The sequence below is a fragment of the Mesocricetus auratus genome, unplaced genomic scaffold (genome assembly GCF_017639785.1).
Source record: "Mesocricetus auratus isolate SY011 unplaced genomic scaffold, BCM_Maur_2.0 Super-Scaffold_15014, whole genome shotgun sequence".
Taxonomy (NCBI): Eukaryota; Metazoa; Chordata; class Mammalia; order Rodentia; family Cricetidae; genus Mesocricetus; species Mesocricetus auratus.
The window spans coordinates 32,556,791-32,562,941 of NW_024429186.1; positions in this window are offsets into that span (position 1 = coordinate 32,556,791).

Here is a 6,151-nt window from a genome sequence, read left to right on the forward strand (position 1 = left end):
GAGGGGCTGAGGCCGCGGGTCTTTTGCTCCCCCAACCCCCCCTCCGGGCTCCCCGCTTCGCGAAGTTGGTCCCAGGTGCCCCCTCCGGTGTCTAATGCTCTGGAGCCCCAAGGAGATTCCCTTTTTATCCAACCAGGCGGCTGCCCAAGTGGGGTCAGAGCTGAACAGCCAATCACCGGGGCCAGGAGCGATTAGGAATTCCAAAAAGCTGGCAGCTCCCGCCGCCACCGGCACCAAGGGGCCAGGGCGCTGCAGGCCCAAGTGTTGTGGGCTCTGCAGGGTGCCCTTGTGCAGGGATCCCGGGGGCGGAGGAGAAACAGCTAGGTTTGGGGTTGTTCCTTGAGGCACAGTGGATAAGGGCTTTGAGTTGTATAACCTGCCTGGGACCAGTCCCGAGGTTAGCGGAGACAGATTCCCTGACATGGGGTTGGGGGGCCTTGGGATGGGCTGCAGGCAGAGACTAGAGGCTAGGAGACCTCCTCCCTCCCTGAACTCAGCAGCCTCACATAGACTCAAATATGGGACAAGAAAGGCTGCAGGGCCCTGAACTGTGTGGTGGGAATGGGGATACAGGAATTGGTTTAAGCATGGGGAGGGAGATATGTGGGTCGGGCTTGTCTCCCCAGTACAGAAGAGCTGCTCAATGAACAGTGAGCCACCTTAGAGGGATCAGGAATAGGATTAGGCCTTGGTGGGGAAAAGGAACAGCTAGGATTTTCTTTGACAACAAATATGGGGGCTTCCTCCTTCCCTCTTTCTCCCTAGCCCGTCCTCCTTGCTTTACTTCTCTTCCTGGTTTTTAAAGACAGAACCTTTCTATATAGTCCAGGTTGTTCTCAAACTCACTGTCCTGCATTATCCTCCCGAGTGCTGGGATTTTATCTGGACTAACTTGACCAACTAACTATGTATTTCTGAAGCTCTTCATAGAAAAATCACGGAGTGTGTCCAACTTCACTCAGGGATTGCATCTATTTGGTCTTCAGTTAGCAGCTTTGAGCCAAAAGCTTGGAGTTCTACCACAAACCAGATAGGTAAGGCAAGGGGGGCCTTCTGGCCTTCGGAGTTCCCTGGAGTTCCCTGAGAACCTGGGATTGCCCATGTAGAGGAGGAGGGAGTAGGGGGTAACTAAGAGTGAGCCGCTTTCCCCAGTAGGTGGGGCCCCTTTGACCTCCTCCTTCTCCATAAGAGCAGTTGGTGGAGCCAGCTGAGCCATAACCAGAAGAGGAGGGACAGTGCTTCAGGCAGGCTTTGCCTGGGGAGTAGGTACACTGAGCTCGAGAGCTGGAGGCGGGGCTATTGGTTTCTCACATATTCCCACTTCAATTCTCAGATCAGAGCCTGGTCCAACAGTCACTAGACAACGTGAGCATGTGTCCGTGCACGCTATAGACCCTCCAGTTAGAGCCTCTGTCACCTTCCAGAACTGGAGACTATCGTATTTATTTTGGAACTCCCCTACCCACTCTGCAAAACATATGATTTTTAATAAACGTTTCTTTAATTCAATGGCATCCCCAGAAGGAAGGCAAAGACAGAGTCAGTTGCTTTGGGCAGAAAATGGAAAACCAGACTGGCAGGGGATTTCATTAAGAATGTTTTGTCTTGTTAGCTGTGAGCCTCCAAAGAACAGGGAACTCTCTGGCCATCCTCTGTGGGCTGCCACGAGCCTGGTCCTCTCTATAGGGTCAGATTGAGAAGCCTGGGACTCTATGAGGGGTGTGGAAATCAGGCTTTGTTGAGCCTGGTATGGCAGTGCCCACTAATGTGAGCACCTGGGAGGTGGAGGGAGGAGGAAGAGTTCAGGATCATCTGCAGCTACACAGTGAGTTCAAGGTCACCCTAGACTACCTAAAACCCTGTTCTCAAAAAACAAACAAACAAAAAACAAAACAGGAGCTGAGGATATGGCTCCACTGGTAAAAAGTTTGCCTTGCAAGTGTCAGACTTTGAGTTCAATCCTCGCACCCTGATTTTAAAAAACTGGGCATGGTGGCGCATGGCTGAAATCCCAGTGCTGGGAAGACAGAGGCAGGCAGTTTTCTGGGCCTTGCTGGTGCAAGCCAGCTGTGATGGTCATGATAATCGCCCATTTGACAGAATCTAGAATCACCTGCGACATAAGTCTCTAAGCTCATCTATGGAGGATTGTCTTTTAAAAATCATTACTTGTGCCGGGCAGGGGTGGTGCACACCTTTAATTCCTGCACTGGGGAGGCAGAGAGGTAGGTGGATTTGTGAGTTTGAGTCCAGCCTGGTCTACAAATCAAGTTCCAGGACAGACTCCAAAGCTACAGATAAACCCTGTCTTGAAAAAACAAAAAAAAAAGCAAAAACAAAACAAACAAACAAACAAATGGGCTGGAGAGATGGCTCAGCATGTAAGAACACTGGCTGCTCTTCCAGATCGCTCAGGTTCAATCCCCAGCACCCACATGGCAGTTGACAACTGTCTGTCACTCCACTTCCAGGGGATATGGCACCCTCACACATACATACATGCAGACAAAACACCAATGCATATAAAATAAAAATAAATAAAACCAAAACAAAAACAAAAAAAAAACATTATTTGTGAGCTGGGTGTTGGTGGCACGTGCCTTCAGTCCCAGCACTCCGGAGGCAGAGGCAGGTGGATCTCTGTGAGTTCGAGGCCAGCCTGGTCTACAGAGTAAGTGCCAGGATAGGCTCCAAAGCTACACAGAGAAACCCTGTCTCGAACAAACAAACAAAACAACCATTATTTGTGTGCATGTGTTTGCTTTTATTTAGGCGTGTCTGTGTAGGGGTGTGATATATGTGAGTTCAGGTGTCCCTGGAAGCCAGAAGACTGTGTCAGACTCCCGGAAGCTGGAGTTGGAGGCAGTCATGAGCTGCCTGATGTGAGTGCTGGGAACCACAGTCAGATTATTTGTAGTCTGTAATAGCAACAAGTACTCTTTCGTTTGTGTGTGGTTTTTTGAGATAGGGTTTCTCTGAGTAACAGCCTTAACTGTCTTGGAACTTTAGACCAGGCTGGCCTCGAACTCACAGAGATCCACCTGCCTCTGACTCCCAAGTGCTGGGGTTAAAAGTGTGCCCCCACCACACTAGACTGGGAGCAAGCACCCTTAACTGTTGAGCCATGTCTTCAAGTCTTTAAGTCCTGGAAATTACCTTGATTGTATTAATTGAGGAGGAAAGACCCTCTTACTTGAGAGGTACCATGTGCTGGCTGAGGTCCTGTTAGAAAGTTGGAGAGATGGTGGAGCAGTTAAAAAAAAGTACCTACAGGTCTTCCAGAGGACCTGAGTTTGATTCCCAGTACCCACATGATGGCTCACAACTGTCTGTAACTCCAGTTCCAGAGGATCCACCACCCTCTTCTGGCCCCCTTGGGTACTGACATACATGTAGGCGAAACCCACATACATATAAAATAAAGTAAAAAGGGAGGAGCTAAGCAGCAATGCACACTCATCAGTCTCCGGTCCCTGATTTTGGATTCAATATTCAAGCTCCTCTGGCCTTGAATTACCTTGCGAAGATACACTGTATCTTTGAACCTTGAGCCAGAACAAACACTTTCTGTATTAAGCTGCTTTTGTCAGAATATATCACAACAATAGGAAAAGAAGCCAAACTTTCTGACTAGCCTGATGAGTGACCCCCTGAGTGGCAGGGAGAGACCCAGTCTAAAAAAACCCCAGGGTGTCTAGAGAAAGAACATTCTAGATTAACCCTCTGTTCTCTAGTGCATGTGCACTCACATGCATGCACATTTGCACAAGTGAATTCATGCACAAACAAAAAAGAAGCAAAACAAAACACAGTTTGGCATTGCTAACAGTATTGTTGTGAGCTGTGTCTCTTTTCCATATGACTAACAACACTGTGAACAGAGTTTCTGGGCTTTGCAGTGTTGTCTGTGCTAGCCTGGAGGGGGAGGAATTGCTACTTTCTTACTGTGAAGACAGACCCTTGGGTTCCCCAAGACTTTAGCTAGTGAGTGAGCTGCAGAGGCCAGACTTAATCTCCAACATCTGCAGTCAGAAACCATTCTCTCTAGACTCTAACCAAAGTACCCAGCAGGCAGAGGCAGGCGGATCTCTGTGAATTCAAGGCCAGCCTGGTCTACAAAGTTGAGTTCCAGAACAGCTAGAGCAGTTACACAGAGATACCCCGTCTTGAAAAACCAATAAAAGAAAAAAAATCTACTCTCTCTTGATGCTGTACCTCTCTGGGCCTTCTCTCCATGCTCCGTACTCTGGGAGGGTAGATGGAAATGTTATGTTAATGGCATCTGTCGTATTTCTGACTTATCATGAGACAGCCACGCTGAGCCCGATGCCAGCCGATGGGCAAGGACATGAGTGATGAAAAGAGAGAGTGAGTGATGAAGTTGGCTCTTGCCAGGAGATGAGGATGAAGAATCTCTTGACCGGTCCCTGTTTCTGAAGCTGCAAGCTCCCAATCCTAAGGCAACAGTGACCACTCTGCCCCAGGAGGCTACTAGCAGGGGTAGTAGCCTCTGACTGTCTGAGAAACACCTTTGCTTCAGGTGGAGGGAGGGACCAGTGTCAGCCAGCAAACAAAGACACCCTGGGAACGGGGTCCCTCAATTGATTTTAGGGTCCAGGGTAAAGAGGGCTACCCCATGCTGCTTTGATGGCTACTGGCCCACAGCTGCCAGCTGGGTGTGGCTGTGCTGGTCTGTAATCCCAGAATTTAGGAAGCGTTACAAATTCAAGCTTATTTCTGGCTACATAGCAAGTTTGAGGCCAGTGTGTGAGACCCTGTTTTAACCTCTGCACCTAAAAAGTAATTTGTGAGGCATCAAGGATGTCTATAGAGAAAGACTGTTCCCAAAGCTTGGGTTAGGTCTTGGGAGACATAAACTGTGCCCTTTCAGAGACATTTATCTGATCATAGTGGGTTCAAATCCTGGCTCTGCTTGCATCATTTAAATTTCCCTCTCAGGTTTAGTTGATTTCCCTGAAGGCAACCTATGTCAGAATTATAATAAGGCATGGGGACAGGCCTGCAATCTTAGTACTTGGGAAGCTGATACAAGAGGATTGCCACAAGTTCAAGGTCAGCTTGGGCACAATGTGGGAATCTGCCTCAAGAACAAAATAATCCAACAATCAAACCAACCAGTCAACTAATGGGACAACCCAGAGTTGTCTATACCCGCTGACCCTGAGTCTATGCAGAGATCAAGGGCATGGATTTCAGAGTTAGGCTGCCTAGGCTTTGACCTCTAGAATTTGCTTAGCAACTTTGGGGAAAGGCACCCAAACCCTCTGTGCCTTTAGTTTCTTCACCCACAAAACAGGGGTCGGGACAAAACCAGCCCTTCAGAACTTCATGACAATCTGCTACATAAAACAGCAAAATAAGGCTGCAGGGAGTATTTGCTGTGACTAACCACTCAGTAAGAAACTGTTTCAGAGACTGGCGACACAGTGTTGTGTGACCTAGCTCCTGCCTCCATAGAACCTGAGCTGGTGACAAGGAGGTGGAAATGTATGTACGTGTGTGTACCACACACGTGCTTGGTGCAGAAAGAAGTTAGAAGAGGGCATTGAATCTCCTGGAACTGAAGTGACAGATAGTTCAGAGCTTGCCATGCCAGAGCTGGGAACAAAGTGTGAGCCCTCCGGAAGGGTTGGTTGCAAGTGCTCTTAACTGCTGAGCCCCGGAGTGAGTAGTCTTTCAGCACCGAGTTGGAGCCTGGTTTTGGGGACTCATGCAATTATTCATGGCCTCTTAACACATTTAATCCTCTGAGCTCTGCTGAGAGTTTGGGAGGTTCCTGTGTCGGTGTGGCCTCAGTGTCTGCTCGAGCCGAAGCCAAATCCTTCTTCCCAGCTGCTGTGTCCATGAGTCACTACTCAGCACTCAGTCAGCAACACATTTTGGGGAGGGGCTGGAAACTTCAAGGAAGGGAAGGAGATGGTGCTGAGCCATTAGCACCATGATAAATCTGCCACCCAGGACTGCGCTGTACTTGGTGAAACGCTCTTGTGTATTTAGGGCTTTTTCATCTGTCTTTGTGCTGGACAGTTCTCCCCAGACAGCCTGAGGATGGGTCCACACCCAGATGGCCTGCTCTTTCCTTCTCCTCAGATGCTGGGCTTGGTCTTCTGCTCTCTTTGTTCAGTAAAGA